This window comes from Mustela putorius, unplaced genomic scaffold, assembly GCF_011764305.1.
Source record: "Mustela putorius furo isolate JIRA1106 unplaced genomic scaffold, ASM1176430v1.1 tig00003845_pilon_pilon_pilon, whole genome shotgun sequence".
NCBI classification, from domain to species: Eukaryota; Metazoa; Chordata; class Mammalia; order Carnivora; family Mustelidae; genus Mustela; species Mustela putorius.
Genome location: NW_025421998.1, coordinates 40,904,717 through 40,928,956, shown reverse-complemented (window position 1 = coordinate 40,928,956; position 24,240 = coordinate 40,904,717). Strand labels below are relative to the sequence as shown.

Here is a 24,240-nt window from a genome sequence, read left to right as displayed (position 1 = left end):
AGTTTAATTTTGAATTAGAAAGGACATAAAAGATGTAGTGGAATCTTATTATGATGATGCAAATGAGGGCCACAAAATGTGACCAAACTAAAAAGAACTGATTTTGAGTATAAAAACAAATAAAACTGAAGCTATAAAGATCTGTGAGCTAAAACATGTATAGAAACGTTGATGGCTGAAGCTTTGCGCAGTGGCAGTATTGTAGCCAATGAGGTTTATCCAAGGCGCGATAATTGCTAATAGGAACATTGATGGTTGGGACGCCTGGGTGGCTCAGTCAGTTAAACATCTACCTTCGGCTCAGGTCATGATCCCACAGTCCTGGGATGGAGTCACACATCAGGCTCCTTGCCTGGCAGGGAGCCTGCTTCTCCCTCTCCAGCTCCCCCTGCTTCTGCTCTCTTTCTCCCCATCTCTGTCAAATAAATAAATAAATAAATAAATTTTTAAGAAAAGAAACACTGATGGCAGCATAGTCTATGAGAAAGAGAGTGCAAGTGTCTACTACACTCCTAAATAATAAATGATGGCATCTTCATGCAAAGAAGTATCAGCCAATAGTTCAAATGAATGACAGTTACCACCAACATGATGATTCTGACAAATAACGACATTGTGTAAAGAAAGCAATTTGCAGCAGAATGCAAAGAAAATGGCAGCACTTAGATAAACTTATAAAATAAGCAAAACAAAAACCACATATAGTTTGGAATTACACATAGTATGTGGTATAAGAAAATGGCATGGAGGATCAGAGGGGTCCACAGGTAGCTTCCATAGTATCCATCCATACTGCTTGTTGCTGAAGCTTAGGGTAGGCATGTGAATACATGATGTATTATGCTCTACAGCTTGAAAGTTTTATTACTTTATAACAGTATTTCAAGGTTAAAAAATAAAGAGAAAGCGAGCAAGCCTGGGACACCTGGGTGGCTCAGTTGGTTAAGCACCTGCCATTGGCTTAGGTTATGATCTGAGAGTCGTGGGATCGAGCCCCACATCAGGCTTCCTGCTCAGGGGAGTCTGCTTCTCCCTCTCTCTCTGCTGCTCCCTCTCAACTCATGTTCTCCAACCCCCACCCCCTCACGGGCTCTCTCTCAAATAAATAAAATCTTAAAATTTAAAAAAGATCCATCAAAACTTCTCTTCCACTTTTGTCTTTGAAGTATTCACTATAAAAATTCTGCATAAACAGGGAAATAACTGTACAGTCGACAAGTAGAAGAGCTCAAAAACATTGGGATGGGCTGTGACATGAGGGAAAGGAAGCAAAGAAGTCTCTGGTTTTCCAAATAAAGTAACAAAACAAAAAAAACCTAAGTAATCAAACATTTAAAAATTATTTTAAATAAATCATACTCCAGCTCCTTCCCTGAGTTTTTGCATGTTGATTTTTTACAAGCGTCTCCCAACCCTGGAGCCTTCACTCTGGATGGACAAAAAGGAGACAGGAATGAACACAACAGAGACCCCACTGTGGCCTCTGCAAAGGTGGTGGCAGCAGAAGCAACAGCATAACTAAGATTCAAGGAGCACACACCGTGGATCAGGCACGGATAGCCTGGAGCTTTACCAGCCTGCTGCACTCAATCCCCACAAAGGCCCTGCAGGGTGGGAATCACTATCATGTTCATTACAGGGAGGCTAAAGGACTTGCCAAGGCCACACAGCTAGCAAGAGAGGGAGCCAGGCCTCTGGCCAGACCCAGACACGTCCTCAGTGTTCCTCTGCCTGTCTATTCCAGATTATAGTGATCAGATATCCAAAAATCAACGCATCTTCAAAAAAGTTACTTCATTTACATCCGGCTCCAAAACATGTTTAATGGAATTGGAAGCAGCTTTGCTTTGGCATTTGCAGGATTTCCATTTCTGCAGCCCAGCACCAGGAACTTTATAGATCACTCTCCTACAAAAGCACCTGTACTATGTCCACATGGTTGTCAAGGTTTAAAAACGAATACAAATAATAACAGAAGCAATTCCAAGGGGAATTTTTCTTTTGTGGGAGAGGATTAGATGGAAACACTGTAAAAAATGAAAAAGGAGCACCATCTGGAATAATTTTATTTTCTCACATCTTGGATACCTCATAGTGTGCAACAGCATGAAAAATAAAGGATCAAGAGTCCTGAGGTTGAGGAGTCTCAAGGTCTTAGAATCCAAAAAGACATCTTGACTACAAAATATAATTAATTGATTATTGCTTACGAAGAGATACCCTCTCTAGATTTTTTTTTTAACTAACCACAAATACATTCACATCATTTATCTGTTAATACAAGTAGTAAATCCTCTCTCCAAAAAGGGGAAAGTCCTATTTAAAAAAATAAAAACAAAAAGCTTTAGTGCGTATTAGTTTGCCACATAAGAGGTCAACATGCAGGGGTTCGGTCAAACTGGTCATTTCTGGGGTGAGCAGTTACCCCACACTGTGGCGGTACCCAGGGATCCTGGGAAGACTCTCCGCACCGTCCAGGCGAGTGACCTCCAACTCTGGCTACACAGTAGAATCAACCAGAAACCTACATGGGGCTCTGAGCAGAATGTGACTGGTAAAACAGTGGGGCCTGAAAGATAAATAAATATTTTCTTGATCTTCAGTTGGCTAAGATGGCTTGCTCAGGACACAAAGTACTAGCCAAAAGGTTAAATAAAATTCAACATCCTATGTAAACGTAAAATTCAACATTAAAATTAAAAACCTGTTTATCAAGATGCTCCCACAGTGTGGGAGACAACAGCGACTGGCACATACCCCAAACAGCAGGTAACAGCGGTCCTGCTGCCAGAGGAAGAACAGCCCTCCATAGCAAGGGAGGCCGTCCTGGACCATCATCTGAAGCTGGATCAGGGTATTCCTGAAGTCAGCATGCTGTCTGGTAGGAGCCAACAAAGGCCCCATTTCAGTTAAACCAGGAGGAGCTGCAGTTTCTGTCCCTTTCTACGTAAACAGTCTTAAAGATACTCAGACCAGACCCACTTATACCTTAATTCTCATCTTCTCTGAATGCACTGACAAGCTCGCTTTTGGTCAGTCCGCAACATAACCCTCATTCCTGAGGTCATGAAAACCTTTGTCTAAAAAGTTCTGCTAACTTTGAAGTGGCGTTGCCTCTCGCCTGGACTCACACATAAATGGCTGTCTTTTCATTTCTCAACAGTTGTCCTCACCCCCTAGGTCCTATTTCATTCCAGCCAGGTTTAGAGCTCCCAGCTTCTTGGCAATCACTTCATATTCCTTTCTCCCTGCTCCATTCATCCGGACTCCTTCAGTCCCCAGCTCCCAGGGCACAATGCTCTAACGAACGCACACTACTTGATGACAGCAACACAGTTTCCTTGTTTATTCACTTGTTGGTCCACACATTTATTCAGTGATAAATGTGCGCCAGTCCATGTGTTTCTAACTATCACTATACCTTGCGCCATAGCCCCTTTAGCTGTCAATAATCATAAATCCTTCACAATTCTACACTCCTAAATTTTAAGTTTTAATAGATCACAGGAGTCTGCTGTACACCGGTGGCACCAGAACGCCAACATTACATATGACTCGTAGCCAACACATTTTGATTTTCATTGTTTAATTTTAATAGTTGCTTATTTTGTACCGCTCCAATTAAAAAAAAATTCTTAGATTTTCTGCAAAAACTCTCCCTTCACTTTTAATAGGCTTGGAAACCATTTTGGAGTTTCCCTGCCAACGCAAAAGGCTTTTCCTTAAGCCTGGCATAAGTAGGACTGCAGTGAGAGGCATGGAGAGAAGGCAGACAGATTTTTCTCCTTTTGCACACTGATTTTAAAAAGTGTCACCAGATGTGAAAGGGAAAATTTAGACTCTAAATTCTGAAATTTAATCTAGCAATAAAGAAGCACCAAATTCTTAAGACACAGTGCACTACAGCTATCTGCTGTAACACCATTTCCTCCCTCAAATGTGCTCTTGATTACAGAGCGTCTGCAATATTTTTTACTCTGGTTAATGAGGTTTATTTGACTTCAGTGAGTGCTATTCGTGAGGAAAAATCAGATTTCCTTGCTTTAAGAGGAACTGCTGGTGGTCAGATAAGTGAGACACTACATGAGACTATACCTTTGATAAATGAAGACATTTTGCTTTACTGGCAACATTTCTGACAGTGTTTTTAAAAAAAGAATAAAGTACCCATGTTTCATCTCCACATTACAGATAAATAGATGCATGTGCTATCCTGAACTAAGCAGAAGAACAGTGAAGGGACAGAACAAGGCAGGCCTTAGAGGAATATTAACAATTTGGGATTTTATTCTGAGAGACTGGAAGTCACGGGAGGGTTTAAATATATGAGTAAGTGACGTGATCTCTTATTTCAAAAATTATGTGGAAAAAAAAAGATCATACAGACAGAAAAGAATATTATGCAGCTAATAAATGAGGTAAATCTATAAGTTATTGTGAAAAACATAGTTAAAAAGTTAAGATGAAAAAGAGTATATGCCGAGTATGATCCTTTGCGGAAAAAAGTGTATACATACCACACACACGAAGGTGCACACTAATGTCACATTATGGAGTTCACAAAATTCACAGCTGAAGTAAATTAATATACCTAAGTCGTCTTAAACATACTTAGCAGTATGTTTAATTAATGAATTGGGTATTCGTTTCAAATTTCAATTTAAATTCATTAAATTAAACTTTAATGAAATTTAAATTAAGTTAAAAATTCAGTACCTTAGTCACATTTCAAGTACGCCATAGCCACATGTGGCTAGTGTCTACTTTATTGGACAAAACAGATCTAAACATTGTAGAAAACACACAGGAAAGGTTAAAACTTTCTTCGAAGTTTTCTTTGAAATGGGAGTGGGGGAGGGATCTTCTACTCCTCACCTTAGGTACTATAGAATATGTATGCCACATAATATCTTTTCACATTACAAACTATTAACTTCGAAAGGTAGTATACAGTCTGAACACTTTTGGAGCCATTTTTTTAAGATCTTATTTGTCAGAGAGAAAGAGAGAGAGCATGCAAGCGAGCACAAGCAGGGAAAGGGACAGGCGGAGGGAGAGGGAGAAGCAGGCTCCCTGCTGAGCAGAGAGCTTGATGTGGGACTAGATTCCAGGACCTGGGATCACAACCTTGAGCTGAAGGCAGGCACTTAACTGACTTAGCCACCCAGGCGTCCCAGGAGTCCTCTTAAAGATGAAGAATACAAACTTATGTATACACCATCAGATAGTGAAAATGCATGTAGAATAAGACACAGGACCGAAAGTTAAATTTTAAGCAACTGAAAATTCCACAAACATCACACAAATCCAGAGAAATACCATTCTCTTATTAATCATCTGGCACATTTCCATAATGCTTTCTTCCTAAAATGTCTGACTATGCACATTGACAATTTGTTATATAATGTGCCAAGTCACAGTTTTGTAATAAAATGTTCCACACATAAAATTGAACAATTTGGTGTTTCTTCTAATGAAGATATAACATGCAATTGTTCAGAAATATGTTTAAGAAAGCTTTTAACCTTCACAACTCTGGTCAATTTTTAGGGCCACTGTCAAATCTGGAGAAATTCCATAAGGTTTCTTTCATATATAAGGTGCAAAATTTCAGGGCATTTCCAAGTTTATATGTCATGAGTATCCCTAAATATTCTTTGAATTAAAGATACTCATTCACTATAAAGCTTCCTGTAGACATACATTATGATAAAGTTTTATGTTACCTTTTTCCATGTTAGTGTTCTGTGGTCAAATCTGCAAGAAACATAATTTTTTTAAGATTTTATTTATTTGACGGCAGAGAGGCAGAGCGAGAGAAGGAATCAGGCTCCCTGCTGAGCAGAGAGCCCGATGTGGGGCTCGATCCCAGAACTCTGAGATCATGACCCGAGCTGAAGGCAGAGGCTTTAACCCACTGAGCCACCCAGGCACCCCAAGAAACGTAACTCTTTTCCCGAGGGATTCATAGGATCCATTCCTCTTTGTTAACTAGACTTTCAAACAATCCATTTTACTACTTCTATTCAAAAGTTATTTCTTCTCAGTGAATTACTGCTTTGGGGATAATCTGATTTTTTTTAGTATTTTTTGGAGGATGTATTTTTTGGAGGATAATTTCTATTATTTCATCATTCACCTTGATTGTTTTAATTTTATGTTCTGTTACCTGAGTTTTCTCAGTTCTTGTAAAGGTGAAAAAAGAAGGAACTCTTCATCTTTGTCAAAATTAGGAATCTGATTTCTCAGTTGTCTGACTGAAACATTCCAAAGCATCTTTCTCCTAAAGTTAAAGTTGTGTACTGACAGCTCAACTTCCCTCCAGCCAATCCAAAAAATGCCTGTGAACCCTCCAAAGCAATCCAGCATGTGAGGAAATGTGATGGAAGGAGGGCCAGAGTAGAAAAGAGACCGCAGTCTTAACTAATTGCGGTTTAAGTATCTTAAAATTCAAATTTTGCAAAATATGGCCATGGGAACAAATACAGCCAGAGGCCTTCCCAAACCCTTGGAAGGGGCTGGTGTAAGGAAAGGGCCCTAAAACCTAAACCTGGTAAATTGGCTCCTGCTAAACTTGCCTCTGATTACAGGTAAACAGAGTAGTTAGAAGATCCAGTTTAAACCAAAGGTCCTTAATCTACTCCCCCAGAGGAGCTCGGTGTTTCTCCCCACCTATCTGTCACTCTGCCCCACCCCCTAAATATTCAATTTAGACTGAGTGTACTTCTAGAAAGTCTCATAGCAAACTCTCATTTACATTCCCATATTGCACAGCTAGAAACACTTAAGCTTTGTTTTTGCCAAAACTGAAATGCATACAAGTTGAAATCTTAATCAAAAACTTCTCACTCTTTTTCAGAAACTTCTTCAGTTTCAGTTTTACCAATCCATTGTTTTGATTGATGCATCCAGCTTCTCTCTCTCTAAAGCTCTGAAACATCAGCCCTCTTTTAACATAACAATTCTAAAAGCCTCATTTGTCCCGTATGTCGGTAAGAAATCTCTCTCATTTGTAACATATGGGCTAAAGCAATGATACATAGAAGTGGGGTGGGAAACAGTCATCACGGAACTCAATACTTCTTCATTAGTGGAAGTAATGTAACTTGTGGTACAATTTAGGAAACAATATCCTGCTCAGTTATATCCATAAAGAAGAGCTTGCACAACATCAAACAAGTCTACAAACTAGGAGTCTCAACTGGCTTTTAACACAATTAAAGCTGCCTTCCAAATTCATCTTCTATTTTTAATGTAGAGAATTCCAAGTTCTTATTGGGGGTCATTATTTCTTACTAAATATCTTACTGACATTATTTATTCTTTCCATTTACCCTCATACACTTGTAAGTTCAGCAATAAGTTTCAAACAATTATTGCTTTCACCATGTCCTGTAAAATCTGAAAAATCCAGACAGTTAAGAGCACAAACTCTAGAACCAAACTGGGTTCAGAGCCCCACTCAGTCACCTTCTACCTGTAATTTTGAGCAAGTCACGTTAATTCTTTGTGCTTCAGTTATCTGTAAAACAGGGATAAAAATAATACCTATCCTATAGAGATGCTGTGAGCAGTAAATGAATTCGTTTTCATAAATTTTCATAAATACTGAGAGCAGCATTTGACATACACCAGGGCTGTCAATTATAAGAAAAATAGGCATCTGTGTGTAATATGAAATAGGGAGTAACCAGAGAAGCTTAAATCAAAATATTCATACTAATTTGAGTGGAGTTTTACTATCTTCCATCATGTTACAAATTCCAAACTGCCAAAGACAGGTAATTCAAATTTAAAATTAAAAGCACATACATTTCCAGGCCAAATAAATAATTTATACATTATCAATACCTTCTCTGTCTCTGATCACAGGGTAGCCAAACACTGACAAACAGCTTGGCCCAGTGGGGTCAAATGTATGCAAAAAGGCCTCTAGCTGGGAAGCTTTAGACCAGTCATTTAATTTCTTGAAACTTCAGTTTCCATGTTTGGGCAAACGGGTAGAATATTCTCTGAATTTGAAATGTTTGCTAAAATTACATTATATGAAACATACATAAAGAGCTATTGTAGGGCCTGGCACCTAGCAGATGCTCAATAAATAGTCATTGTTATAGCTGTACTTGATCATTATCATTCTATTGTGCTAACAGTCCTCTTCATATATTATACTATATATTAGAGGTCGTTGCCCCTCACCATTCTAGCAGTTAAATACAAGAAAATCTATCTTTCCTATTCACTTTTGTTAAGACTGTCAAACGTAATCAATGTCTGACCTTGTCCTGGACTAAGATTGAATAACACTGGTGAAAGAGATCCTTCATGGATATTTATGAATGCAAATGTGACACATAAGGTCCTTTCATTAGTACTTAATGTTATTAAGGTTTTAACAGAACTTAGATAAACTATCATAGAAAAGAATAATTAAATCTTAGATGTTTTCTGCATCACAGTCTCAATTTATATGATCTTTTGTAAGAACTTTCAAAAGTCTTCATACTACTTTATGAATCTTTTCATTATATCTGCATGTTAGATCATAGCAAATATCAATGCCCAGTTTTATTTTAGAAAAATATGAGACTGAAGATTTATGACTTACTCTCCTAAACATACCAAGAGGGGAATTCACATAATTTCTCACTATTTCTGGAGGAAGTTTTTTGCCACTAGTACCGAGAATGCTATAAAATTAAATATTAGAGGCTCAATTTGCTAAATATTCTATAAGCCATGAAAAAAATACTTACCTACTCCCATTCCTGGAAAATGCATTAACTAATGTCCCTCAAATATTTTTCCTTGGATTAGGTGGAAACAGTTCAAACCCCAAGAAGACACATAGCTTAAACTTGGAATGTTGGCTGTTAGAGTGTGCACTGCTGGAAAGTAATTAAACCACCTTGTATCCTCACTTAAGTGAGATTATAAAAACCCAGAAAAGAGTCCTTCAAGGAAGAACTATCAAAACTGTTTAAAAATTAATTTAGCACATTAAACTTCATGGTATTTATTATGGAATTGTTACAGCATTCATTTTCACTTCAAAAAAAGTGATAAATATTTGTCTTGGACTCTCATACAATTTTTCTTCAAATCTACTGTAAAACACCAACACCAAGTACGGAAAGGCTACAGGTTGGAACTTTTAAACGAACTAGGAGGGGAAATTTCTGAATAAGGGGGGAAAAAATCCAAACAGCAAATACAGAAATTAATGCAATCACATTGATCTAAGCAAAGTCCAGAGTAGAGGAAAATCTTGTATGATGGGATGTCCATAGCACAGAAATAAAAGGGGACAAAAAGAGGCATCAGGAATGTGGGAATGTTGGTGGTTCCTAGACTTATTGATGACTATGCCTGACCTAGAATGACAGAGCTGAATCCCAAAGTATTACTGTGAAAAATATTACATTTCCCCCCATTTTTCCGTAAAAATATAATAAAATTTTAAATTTTTGTATATTAAAATGTACTACTATTCTCAAGAGAAAATATGATATAAAGCATTTAGACAAGTATAAAAAGGTAACAGCTATTACATAAAATTTGGTAAATGGGCAAATGAGCATTAGGATTGTATTATCAAGTACCACCACAGCACAATGTTGAATAATTTGCTGTAAATAGAAATCCAAGGCAAAGATAAAAGGTCACCTTACCTGCTCCCATCCACAAAAAAAAAAAAAACAAACAAAAAACAAACAAAAAAAACCCCACCAAAACTGGCAGCTCTAACAAGACTGATTGACTAATTTATATTCCAGTTCCAGGATTGGTCATCTGGTTTTGTAGCAGCAATTTCAAAATGTCATTGCTGGCTCCATAAAGTTTCTCTAAATAATTATTTATGGATAGGTATTTATAATATGTTCTAATCCATGGAACAGACCTTGAATTAAGGGAGTTATAGAACTTTATTACATAAATACATAATACAACCAAAATATTGAATTTATATATAGAAGGAAACATAATGCATACAATTAAACATATACTTTGTTAGGTGATTACAACTTATTTTCTTATATTTTGGCCCAGAAACAGCATTTCTTATGTTCTCTAATATTATAATGGTTTAGATTTAATTACTATACTTTCTTCCAAGAACATAAACAAATTTCCTCTTCCTTTTAAGGAAAATTATCTGTTAAACTGAAAATAGTGAAGGCTGAATTTTCAGTTATATAGAGAAAGAGTAATTCAGCAAACAACAGTGAAGACTTCCATTTCCCAAAACCTTCACTTAGTGGGCTTAGTCAGAGAGATGAAAGGACCCAAAACTTCCGGCTCTGTTTTGAGTTACTAATATGGCAGCCTTTCTGGCAGATTTGATGAAAAGGTTTATTATTTCTTGTCAAAAATATATTTCATAATCGTGAAGTATCACAATAACCTAATTTGAAGCTTTGTGTATTTTTTAAAGATTTTATTTTTAAGTAATCTCTACACCCAACATGAGGCTCAAACTCACACCCCCAAGGTCAAGAGCATGGTCTACCAACTGAGCCAGCCAGGGGCCCCTAAGATTTGAAGCTTTCCAAGGGGCACTGCAGAGAAATAGAAAATTATCCCCTGCTACCAGTGACCTCTAGCAAGCCACTTGGTATGTCTGAACCTCAGCTTCCTTCTTCCCTAAATCAATATAAAAGCATTTGCCCTGCCTTATTCTAGGGATTTCTGAAGGAATCAAATAAAGTAGCATCTCTGAAATGTTCTCTAAGACCGTATTCAGCAAATGAAGTGGTATTAATAATGGTAGGAAAAATAGTTATTATTCAGGAAATAAAGCATTTAACTATAATTGGGTTTTCAGTGAATAAGACTCTCTGGGTTTAAGAACTTAAGGAATTATAAAGCAAAAAGTTGAGCAAACTTTCTAAAAAAAGGTAACTTTGGAAAAAGATACCAATATTTTTGAGCAAAAACAAGGCTAGAGTTGTCCGCTGCCCCAGGACAGACATCAAAATAGCTCTGCGTAACATGGTCTATTCGCCCATGGCAACACCCAAACAACAGCAAGATTTACCAACCCGTTCCATCTCTATTATTTAAAAAAAAAAAAAAAAAAAAAAAAAAAAAAAAAAAAGTCCTCATGGCCTAATAGCTAATGAAGGTTTATCGTTACCATTTCTTACCACACCCTTGAAGGCCACTTTGCCGACTTTACAATCAACATTATTTCTGATTAGATATATTGAAGTATCTAAAACGAACACGGCAACAACTTTCAGTAACCATTTACACGCACACACACACACACACACCCTTTTAAAAAAGAAATAGAAACATTTAAAAAAAAATTCTTGTAATTCTTAGGGCTTTAATACCTGAAGATAGCAATAAAAAGGGGGATTGTTTGTGTAAACTGTACCAAAATAATGAGACATTTCCAAGTTTGTGTTTGAAGTTCTTTAAATAAGGTGGCCTTTTTAGTGAGTGGAGATAAAGGTTTAGAACATTTTAGGGATAGAGCATTTGGCTGGCATTCTGCCACTTTCTACACCAGATAATTTCAGTTGCTGCTGTTTGTCTCACATGTTTTTTATTCTCCCCCTAGGGAAGTCAAAGCCTTTTCACTTGCAGGCAAATTTTACTGTAGCTCTGGTAACTACTTTACAAGGTGATAAGCATTCACAAGAGGCTTTTATTAGGTCAGTAGCTAAAGCAAAAACTATGGGCACATATTTAGACAACATGTGTGAAATGGAAAATTTTAAGCATATGAGAGTTCCAAGTCAGCCTACTCAAAGTGCGGATCCCATGAAAAACATGGGGGTGGGAGGGAGGGACATGCTAAACAGCCTAAACTAGATCTGAATTTGTATATTTTCATCACCATTAACTCAATGTAACAGCTTGTTTCATTAAGTGTATCAACTCAGCATCTGCTAGCCCACCACTATTTGATTTTTCCCAGACTCTGTTTCCCTCCATCACTTTTCCAAGAGTTTAGACCAGAAACTCTTGTTTTTCTCGAATTTCTTCCATTTGGCCCTGTGGGGAGTATCCTAAAGAAGGAAATGGTCTGAACTCTAGTATATGCAAGCTAGGAGGACAACGAAGCATTCAAAGATGGGACTGTTGGTGAAGACACAAGGAAGGTTCAAAAGCACCACACTCACTTGGGAAAGAAAAGATCATCAGTGATCGGCAAGACACCATCATGGGTACCTTCAGACAGGCCTTGGAAATCAGGTAAGACGTGGGTAAATGGAGAGAAGAAACCACTGAGGCAATGACAAAACTAGTGACCCAACAGGATAACCTTCCAGAGCTCAGGAGATGGAAAAGAGAGCTCTGATGAGGGACAGTGGACAGTGTGGGGAAACAGACCATTTGTTGGAATCACTACAGCTCGACTAGTTTTTACACACCATGAAGTAAAATATACATAATGATATTTAAGTCTCCTTCAACTTCTTGCAAGTTTATAGCATACATCTAACAAAATAAACTCTCCCTGGTTTGTAAAGATGCAGTGCTTTTCCTGACAACATGACTTTTTCTGACCTGTCCAGACTCTGAGAAAGGAGTTCCCTCTCCTACTTTCAGATGCTGGTTCCAGAGTCCAGCACATTCCCAAGTACTAAAATAAATGTCTCCTGAATCAACATGACAGCACAGAGTGCAGGGTGAGGAAATGGACTTCATGGGTACAGAGAAATGGAAGTAACCTTTCTCACTCTGTCACTGATATGCGCATCCAATAAACAGTTCAGAACTTCCCCAAATAAAGTCACAATGTAATTAGAAACCTGAGAGAAGAAACAGTCAAGTCTCAAAAAAGACAACTTACAGAATAAGAAAAAAATACCTGTAAGTCACATATTTGATAAGATGCTTGTATCTAGAATAAAGAACTTCTACAACTCAATTATAAAAGCAAATACCTAACTTAAAAATGAGCAAAAGATCTGAATAGACATATGTCCAATGACAACCTATCAGTGGCCAATAAGCACCTGAAAAGATGCTCCATATAATTAGCCATCAAGTAAATGTAAATCAAAATCACATTGGGTACCACTTTACAGACACTGGGAGGACTAGAAAAATTGGAAAGATCTACAGCAACAATTAGAATTGGCCAAGATGTGGAGTTAACTATAAAATGGGCCAGCTCCTTTGCAAAAACATTCTGGCAACTCCTCAAATGGTTAAACATAGAATTGCCATATGATTCAGCAATTCCACTCCCAGGCATATACCCAAAAGAAATGAAAACATGTCTACAGAAAACCTGTATGCAAATTTCATAGAAGCATTATCCATAATAGCCAAAAAGTAGAAACCAAATATTGATCGACTAATGAAAAGATAAACAAAAAGCGGTATAGCCATAGAATGGAACAGTATTTGGAGATAAAAAGGAATGGCATAATGATACGTGTTTCAATGCGGATGAGCCTTAAAAACCTAAAAGTAAAAGAAGCAAGTTACAAACAATCAGATATTATAGCATTTCATGGATATGAAATGTTCAGGTTAGGCAAACCTTTAGAGGCAAATTGGGGAAAAATGGAGTCTGACTGCTAAAGGGTACAGAGTTTCTTTTTGGGGTGATGAAAATGTTCTAGAATTGACTATATTGATGGTTAGACACCTCTGTGATTATATTAAGTCACTGAATTGTACACTTTAAGTTAATGATATGGCAGGTGGCAGGTGAATTATGTCTCAGTAAAGATTTTTAAAAATACAGTTTCTTTTTGGGGTGATGAAGAAGTTTGGGAAACAGCGGTGGTGATATCACATCATTGTCAATGTAATGGATGTCACTAAATTCTACACTTAAAATGGTTAAAATGGAAATCTTTACGTTATGTATGGTTTGCCCCAAGAAAAATTTTTAAAGCAGTGCAGAATAGAAAATAAAATGACTTACCTTCCCAGCTTTAATTATTAGTATGTCTTTTCTCTAATAGATTCACTTTGTCCAAAGGAGGAAAATCCCAAATCTAAGAGATTTTATATACCCATAAACATATATAAGGGGAAAGTATTAATAGGAGCTTGAAAAATTTATTGGAATAAACCAGTCAGTAAAACAACAACAAATCTGTTAAAGCCATCAAGATCAAATACTACTGAACATTCTATTTTCAATTTTATAATTTATATACTTTGTATTTTTGGTTCCTTAACCTGCCTTAATGCTGTTTTTAACAGATGATGTTTCTCAACCGCTTTGCTATTTCCTGTTGTGAGAAAATTAACTGACTGTTTCATTTCAGGTTTTAACAAATGGCATTTCTACTATTTTTTGCTAATTATGCTCTGGCTGGTTTTGCGTACCATCTCACACTACATTTACTCTCCTGCTTTGATTTTAGAGCAACTTATTTGTCAGAATGTGAATAATTTGTATACATTTCATTTTGACTTGCCAGACCAAATCTCATTATGTTGCTTCCCAACCAATTCTAGATAGATACTTAAACAGAAAATCACACTGATGTGAATAAACTAAAGTAAGATAATATTTAAATATATAGCACCTCTTTCAAGTTTCAGGAATATAAAATGTACATACACACATAGACCAAGCAAAAACGACCTAGTGAATACACTATAAAACCTATGTGTTTTAAAATAAATATTTCTAAGTCTTCCCTAATATATGGAGAATCATTACTTTAACATGATTATATCTGAACATACAGCACTTTGTTTACAGCTTCATTTACAGCAAGTCTATTTGGACAGAAAGAGGAGTCAATATTCACCATAGTCCCATTTTAGACAAAGTAAAGCGTTAATATCAGAAGCCAGAAAAATGTAAATGTCAAATGGTAACTTTCTCATCAATCAAACTTCTTTTAGATAAGTGAACACCGAATTTCACATCTGTGATTATTCATATATATATATATATATATGAATTTGCTTTTCAGCTGACAATCTTGAAAATCACTACCTGAAAATTTTGGTTCTAGGTGTTAACTTCATGAATTAGCATATTAATTCTTTGAAGAAGTGGAGACTTGGAAAAGGCACTTTGAGACAGAGCAAAGAACACGGACATCAGGGATGCCTTAATGAAAAATAAACTTGTAAACAGTATCATGTGTTGTGAAATCTCAGCTTCTGTGACAAAAAAGAAAAGTAACCTTAAATGACAAAAATAATTCCTGCCAGGCATTATACGCAAGGGCTGGGAGATACCAGAAACTATTTTTTATGAGATCTTTTAAAAAGCAATACATTATTAAGGGCACGCTTTGTTAAAGATATTTTCTTAAGCATTTTACATACTTAACTTTATTAAATAAATCCTCAAAAAAAATTTCGTGAGGTAGGTATTTATTATAGGAGGATGAAGAGATTAAGTAGCCTGCGCAAATTTGCAGGAGTAAGAATTAGGGCTGGGACTGGATCCAAGCCCATGCTCTTCCCTTTAGACCAGTCTTCCTTCCAGGAGCGAACAGCCTATCATTTAGCAAGATAATTCAGTAGCATCAGCTATTACAACTACAAAAGGGCTCAGGGAATACCAGCCACATTCCTGCAGTCTGGCTGGTTCAGCTATACTACCCAGAGAAGGAGAAATAAAACACGTCGGCATGGCAATCCTTACTCTGCCGAGTTCTGGCACACGAGAACCAACACGGCAAGAATCAAAATGAAATTAAATTCAACCTTCAGGGGCGCCTGGGTGGCTCAGTGGGTTAAGCCGCTGCCTTCGGCTCAGGTCATGATCTCAGGGTCCTGGCATCGAGTCCCGCATCGGGCTCTCTGCTCAGCAGGGAGCCTGCTTCCTCCTCTCTCTCTCTCTGCCTGCCTCTCTGCCTACTTGTGATCTCTCTCTGTCAAATAAATAAATAAAATCTTAAAAAACAAAAAATTCAACCTTCACATTTATGTGTCTTAAAAGTTCTGTGGATCCAGCCAGCAGAGACAACTTAATGAGAATAGGTGGCAAATAGGATACATGTTTTGTGAAAATCCTTCTGCTTGGATTCTGCATGCTGTATGTTCCCACTCTGTATGCATTTTGTACAGGTGCTCGAACACATCTTTTGTAATTGTATGTTAAGAAAAAGTCTAAAAGAGAGTCTGCCCAAGATCATCTCATTGGTTAACTTCATTTTTATTTACACTGTGGTTTGTTTTTCGAATAGCAATAAATAAAATGTATCTTCTAGGAAAAAAAAATATACATGTGCATGCACATAAGTTATAAAAGTAATACAAACTTATACAAAAATGTGGGCCTAATTCTTACTGAAACACTTCTCATCTTAGCTTTCCCAACACCCATTCTCCTCAATATTCCTCTTGACTCCACGGTTCTTTCTCAGGCTCTTGTGAGCTTCTCTGACACTGCTCAAGCTCTCAGTTTGAGAGTCCCCCAAGGCTGGGTCCCCAGCTCTTTCTCAACATGCCCTCCCTATGTAATTGCATCCATTCACAAAGATGTAAATACCATGTGCATCCTAATAGTCCCGAATTCACACTACAAGCCCAATGTCGGCTATAAACCTCCACTACTACAATAAAAGCCACTTTGTCCAAAAACTGAACTCTTGATCTGCTCCTTCTCTAGACTTCTGTATCCTCCACCCTGTGGCTCATGCCAGCACACATGGAGATTCATTCTAGGGCACCTCTTTGTCCCCATATTTAATCCATCACCAGGTCCCCAAAAACATACTACACCTGTCAACTCTTCCCCATGTCTGTGATCACTATCTTTGGCAAAGTCGCCAACCTCACTTGCCTGGATTATTATTGTTTCAGACCACTTCCTATTCATTATCCCCTCCAACAACCAGGGAGGTCTTTACACTAAAACAAGCAAACCAGATACTATCACTCCTCTGCTTAAAAAACGTTCAATGATTTCCCCCTTTTCCTTGCCAACAAAACGCAAACTCCCAGGCCCTGTACGCTCGCCGTCTTCACTCCAGTTCTTTGCTTCCCTCCCTGCACTGCAGTGTTATGGGTCTTCTTTCCTTCAGTTCTTCCGAGAAGCCCAAATCCTCACTGCCTCCGGGCTTCTGCACATGCTGGTTCCTCTACCATTTTCCTTTACCTCTTGCCTAGCTAATTCTGATTTATCCTTCCAGTTCAACTCAATTATCACTCTGAGGCCTCCCTAAACAACACCCACCCCTTAAATTACTTTCCTCTTGCAATTCTGCCTCATAGCATTTTTTCTTTCTTTCATATCACTCATTCCTGTAAGTAAATAAACATATGTATGTGTATGTATGTATGTGTATGTTAAATGCCTGGATCTCCTATTAGGTTCTAAAACGCATGAACACAGGGACGCTGTCTTGGTCCCCCAACATGGCCAACACTCTGCATAGTGTCTGGTATCTAATAGGTGCTTTACAAATATTTGTCATATTAATTGCTGAAGAGTCCCTTTCTCCACCACTATCGGGCCCCAAAAGAAACCACTGTAACCATTCCCTTTTTATCTTTCCAGACACAAAAACATAGGTTTAATATTTTTTAAAACATATGTCTAAGAGGGAAAGCATTCGCAATAGCCAAGATATGGAAGCAAGCCAAATGTCTGTCGACAGATGAATGGATAAAGAAGATGTGGCATATACACACTGTGGAATATCACTCAGCCATAAAAAGAATGAAAACTTGCCATTTGTAACAACATGAACTCGGCCCAGGTGGTATTATGCTAAGTGAAAGTAGTCAGACAAAGACCAATGCCATAGGATTTCACTTATATGTGCAATCAAAAAATCAAAACAAATGAACAAAACAGACTCTTAAATAGAACTGGTGGTTACCAGATGAGTGGGAAGCAGGGGGAATGAGTGAAACAGGTGAGGGCGATCAAGAGGCATGCATTTCCAGTTATTAAATAAATAAGCCATGGAGATGAAAAGTACAGCATAGGGAATATAGTCAATTACATTTTAATAATGTTGTACCATAACAGATAGTGACTACAGTTATTGTGACGAGCACTGAATAACGCACAGAATTGCCAAATCACTATGTTGTACATCTGAGACTAATATAACACTGTACATCAATTATATTTCAATCATTTAAAAAAGGCAGAGTTCAAACATGAGCATGTTTTAGGTTTTCCTCATACAAACATTTACATTTAAATTAAATCTAATAAAAAGATTTTAGAGAGATAATTAAATAAAAGTAGAACCTAGATAATAATTACAATGTAGTTAAAAAAAAAAAAAACAACAAACCTGTTGATTATAAAAAGTAAATGCTGGGGTGCCTGGGTGGCACAGTCTACTCTTAGCTTCAGCTAAGGTCCTGATCTCAGGGTACTTGGATCGAGCCTTGTGTCAGTCTCTGTGCTCTGTGCATAGTCTGCTTAGGATTCTCCTTTCCTCTCCCTTTCCTGCTCGTGCGCACGCGCACACACACACACATACACACACTCTCTCTCTCTCTCCCCTCCCCTTCTAAAAAAAAATCCATCAAAAAAAAAAAAAAAGCAAATATTACACTGAAAGAGGCCATTACCATGTAAACCCTTAGCATGTCAACAAACGTTTGCAGACTACTTATTATATGCCTCCCCATGATACACAACGGAGGGAACTCAGTCAGTCACTCTTCAACAATTTTATCACTATGCTAAGTTTTAAGAGACAGTTGGTAAGATTTCTTCAATAAAACTCTAATCATGAACTGATTAGTTTTGCTATATCAAAAAACAAAAATATTTTATTTAGGAGCAGAAAAATTATTTTGTCATTTTACAAATGTGTTGAATTTTTAGTAAGCTGACTTAAAGCCTTATACTGTATAGTCCCATTTTTAGAGGAAGAAGATGCAGGTTTTGCTCATCATATTAATTGTAGTTAAAAGTTCACAATTGTTTTTCAGCAAGCCAATGGCATCAGGTTTATTCAGTTTAATCTTGGCTTAATAAGCACGGAGAACCTTAACTATCATTCTATTTGTTTTAATTCACTATGAAAAATTTTGTTTCAAAAAACTTTTTTTTTCCTTGCACTTAGAAGGAATTCAGAGTTCTCATATTAAAAGTGAAACACCTGGGGGAAACTTCATTAAGCCCTATTCCCTGAAATTACTGCTTCACCCTGCAAAATGGGGGCTTTATAACCTGAAGAAGTTAATGTAATGTGCACTACTGCTCAGGGACTCACAGTGGCAGTGGGAGACGCTGCCATGCTATTAACTTAATTAATGTTTCTATCAAATGAATGGAGTACAGGAAAAAAAAAAAATCATGCCTAAAAGTCAGGGTTTAACAAGGACTTAGAGAAACAGTGAATTCCTGATTTTGGCATTGGCTGAGGAAGACTTTCAACTTATTTCCGCTCTCAAACTGTCTTTAATTCTCATAGCTACATGTCAAGACATAAATGGGCACTGGGTAGAGTCCAAAGAAATGAAAATGATTACGGAATCTATTGACTGCTATAGGTAATAAGCCATAAAAAGGGCTATGAATCCTTCACAATGGAAAGGGTAATGCCAAAGGCAGATTATGAGAGCACATAGTGTTATGAACGGTTATGAAAGATATGTCCTACTTGAATTTGTTCTCCCAAGTTCCAAAATTCTAGAACTTCAGATTTCTATAGCAAAGGCAATACCAACTTAAAATTGGAAACAACTGAGGACACATCAAGTGTTTTAAGCTGTGGACAGGAAATATCAGTCTAAGAAGTGGTGTGAAGTTATATGCACAACTGTCTACAAGAGGATTTAGGGGATACTTTTAGGGGACAGGTGACACAAAGGGTAGTCCTGGATTCTCACAAAACATTCTTTGAGGTAGATGCAAAAATATATATACAGATATAGATACACACACACATAAATATATACATTTCTACCAAATGATGGAATGCTTTTCCTTCATTTTAAAATTTGCGACTGACCAGTTTTCAATAGAAAGTTTTAGCCCACTGTTCCGATTTTCAAATTTGACTCATGCCTTGAAAGCAGTGGTAATTCCAGGGTTTCAGGAATTTTTAACAATTATGCTCCTATTACGGGGAAACAAAGGGGCTCACCACCTAGTAATTAGATGCTTAACTTCTTTAAGCTGCCTTCCTATTTTTCCCCCCCCGACACAGGAACTGCAAAGCTTACTCAGATTTCTCTTCAGCCAAGTCCTGACCAACCTTCCTGTGCTTCCCCTTTGTACAGACAAATACATAGAAGCTGAATATCTTGAGAAGTTTCTCTAACCAACAAACTGGCAAGCCGGGTCAGTTCTCCCCTTTATGAATTTATTATCATCCCAAAGTTGCCACAGGAAACTCCTATAATTTTGCAGAAGTTCATGAAATACCTTGAGTTGTATAAACTCAGGCTCCACTTTTTTACACATATATTTCAAGAAATACTAACTGCTTTTGACCTGACAGAAATATCCAGCGTTTCTAAACTTTTTGCTCAATCTGTGGTATCGTTAGAAACACCTGTCAGCCTCCTTGAGAAAAACATGGGTCTTGAAGAATATAAGTTTTGCTAATATTTCTGATGGGTACTGAGGTCAAACCATACTGCACACGTGTAAATAACCAAGCACCTCAAAGAAACATGGCCGGAGCGAGGGATGCCTGCTACCAAGAGACGGTTTATTTTGTGGACCCTGACATGCAAAGAGCAGATGTTAGCAATGCAGGGAAAGGCCAAATTTCCCCTAAAGTTCAGCAACTGACTGACAGTATGGGGTGAGTTTCACAGAGGCCCAGCAAAATGATGACAGCGGGACAGAGATTGAGCGTGTGGTTAAACCTCCAGTGCCTGCCGATGCCGTTCATGACCAAGTGCGCACACGGCTTCACCCGTGGTCAAATGCAAGGCCTGATGTTTGAGTAAACTAAGCTAATTTCTTCGCTTAAAAGAACATAACCTAAGCTACTTCAGGTACACTTAGGTAAGAATCACACAACATCTGAAATACTTTGTTTTAAAAGTTTGTAACTTCTATAACTTCAGACATTATGCCTGAATGGTGCTGAGAAGTAAAAAAGAGTTTCTTACCCTTTCTCCTAAAACTTCTGCCCACTCTCTCAGGAATCCAAACAACAGGATTTCATTCCCTAGCCCCTCCTTTTTATATCCCTTGCCCATTCTTGGTCTCACCTGGGAACTCTATCTCACCTGGGTACATTGGCCCTGAAGCCAACAGCTCCACTTTCAAGCTACCAGCTGATTCTAAACACAGCCAGGTCAAGGCAACTGAATATGGCAGATGTAAAAAAACAAAAACAAGGGACGCCTGGGGGGCTCAGTTGGTTAAGCAGCTGCCTTAGGCTCAGGTCATGATCCCAGCGTCCTGGGATCAAGTCCCACATCGGGCTGTTTGCTCGGCAGGGAGCTGCTTCTCCCTCTGCCTCTGCCTGCCATTCTGTCTGCCTGTGCTCGCTCTCTCTCCCTCTCTCTGACAAATAAATAAAATCTTAAAAAAAAAAAAAACCCAAACAACAACAAAATAACAAAAAACACTGGCACTTTACTGCCCCAGGTAAAGAAGATGTCACTTTTGTGGATTAGCAGCCTTCCAGAGAAGATACGGGCTGGGGGTTCTGGCCTATAAAAATATGAAAGTAGGAGAAGCACATAAAGAAATGCCTACACATGTTGTTGCTAGTTAGCCACAGTCCTGAGAGCTCAGAAAAAGAACAAATTATTGGTAAAGCTAAAGCAAGAAAATTTTCTTAATGCATAGCATTAAGCATTAACCGTAATACATCTGGTTAGAGGAATAAAGTTCATTTATATCTACTGCTTAAAGTTTTTTTATATCCATATTTTTTGCAATGCTTTAATATTGAGGCAGCAATCTAGTATCAATTGACCTTGAACAATAGTCCCTTAACTATCACCAGATTCTGCTCGAACTAGTGGTTAGCGTCAAATACTACTTTGAGCTATCCAATTCAAATAGAGATGATTTAAATTTTATGACTTGATGAATACAGCAGTGATTTATTTTTTGGCACCATGGGCGCGGGAGAACAAGCTTCTGTTTTGTTTGTTTCATTTTTAAGTTCAGCGAGTCAGATCCCATATTGGAAAAATTTCATAAAGTATACAATGCCTACTCTAGGCCTTGGTCATATGTTGAACATCTTCAAGAAAATGAATTCTTTCAATAGCTAACTATTGTTTAATGGTCTATAGGCCCTCTTATTAATTCAAAATAATTATCATTCTGTATATATTAGAGATGACTTTTCTATTAGCTTGGTTTTAGAATACATTTTCCCAATTGAAAACATGAAAACTGGGTTATGTGATTGCTTGGTTTAAGGTGATTAGTAAGAATGTTTTAATAACATTGTATCTTCCATTACATAATCATGGCTAATGTTTATTGAAGACTTAGTGTATACATGTGCTGGGCTAAGCCTCTGATACGTACCATCTCCTTTAACCTTTACAACAATCTGATAACTTAGGCATTATTATTCCACTGCAGAATAATAATGTTCCATTACAGAATTATCCCACTACAAATAGGGAGCCTGAGGTATATAGTAAGTGACCTGCCCAAAAACCAACAGCTAATTGATGTTTATTAATTATTATTAATAACAGCTAATTAATGTTCACCAGTTGTGAATTATAGTCTAATGAGCATCAGAGTCCAAGCAAGCCCCTGGCCACGAGGGTCAACTGTCTCTCACTGGGACCTCCTACTGTAATTCACCACAAATAATGTGCAGGACATGATTTGGTCCAATTAGCCATGAGAAGTATTCAGGCTAGACTGCCAAGCATGAAGCACCACTCAGTAAAGAAAACCTAACTTAAACATGAGGATGAGTTTTATAAGTCAAATCTATAGATGGTTACTGAGACCATGCAGAAGAGATGAGCAGCAAGACCAAGGGAACAGATTTCAAGAAAAAAAAAGGGGGAGCCTGAGTGGCTCAGTGAGTGAAACATCTGACTCTTGATTTTGGCTCGAGTCATGACCTCAGGGTGGTGAGATCTGAGGTTCTCTCCCTCTTCCTCTGCCCCTCCCTAGCTGCAATGCATGCACGTATGTGTTCTCTCTTTCTCCAGAAACAGTGAGCTATTCACTTCTTTTGAACTAATCCTGAATATTTTCTTTTTCTTTATTTTTTACTTTGAGAGAGCATGTGCACCACCAAATCTTTAAAAAAAATTAAAAAACTGAATAAACTTGAAGATCTAAAAAAACAAAAACAAAGAAAAACCCCTAAAGAACTGAATATACCAACCTTATATTATGATGCTTCTGCATTTTATCATAAAATTTGACTACTCTAAAATGATGCAACCTGCCCACATTCTGCACTCTTCCTCATCTTACTACACATAAAAAGATAACATGCCAAGCTTCAAGGAGATCAATTTAGCAAAAATTTGCAGATAAACAAAGCAAAAACAATCATCTTCTGTTAAATGAAAATATAAGGATAACTAAAACTGTATAAATCTCATTTATATTAAATTAAATTATATTAAATCTCATTTATATTAAAATAATAGTACAACCACTGGTACATCATAAAAAAAGGAAACTGTAATAGGTTAAATAAATCAAATAATACTGAGTATTTCCTACTGGTTTTGTCTTTCACTTATACCACGGTGGTAGTTTTTCTGCAGGCTTTTGATCCTCCAACATGACTAAGATTATTTGCTCTGGAGATTAAGCCACGGACAAAACAAAAGGCAAATTTAAGAACCAGTGGTGAGCGTGGGCAGAAACCTCAGCTTTCCGCTGGAGAGAAGGAGAAACTGCTGTTGAGGGAGCACCCATTCTGGGCCCAGGGCTTGGCTGCGTATTTTACATAATTCTCAGATATAAACATCATGGCAGCCCTACTGAGACCATGTCATCATCTTCCTTTCAGAGCTGAGGAAAACTGAAGCCCAGAGAGGTTAATTAACTCACCAAAGTCCCAGCTGGCAAGTCGCAGAGCTGAGATTCAGATCCAGATGTCTGATTCACTAGACAATAAGGGTTTCCCCTAAATGAACATATAAAAATTATACATTTTTGGAAGCTTAATTCCTCCTTCTCCAAAAGACGTCAGGATTCTCAAAATGTGGTTTTACAGAACCTGCTTGTCAGGGGTTCAGACCAAGCCAAGAAAAAAATCATCCTTGTACAGCAAGGTGGCTATCATGCCGGGAGAAGCAGCAGGGTCTGCAGGGAGACCAGAGCTCCAATGACCTTTGGCCACTCCAGTTGGTTTGGTTTGTTTCCTAAGGCCAGAAGAGGGTAAGTGACCATCTCGTTGGGCAGCCCCTTGG

The 24,240-nt window shown here is 37.7% G+C and overlaps 1 protein-coding gene and 1 pseudogene across 2 annotated transcripts in view; one reads left to right on the top strand and one right to left on the bottom strand.

Moving 5' to 3' along the window:
• UMAD1 (UBAP1-MVB12-associated (UMA) domain containing 1) overlaps nucleotides 1–24,240 on the bottom strand; it is a 218,385-nt gene that overhangs the window by 112,744 nt on the left and 81,401 nt on the right. The window lies entirely within an intron of this gene.
• On the top strand, nucleotides 180–308 carry LOC123387073 (annotated as a pseudogene).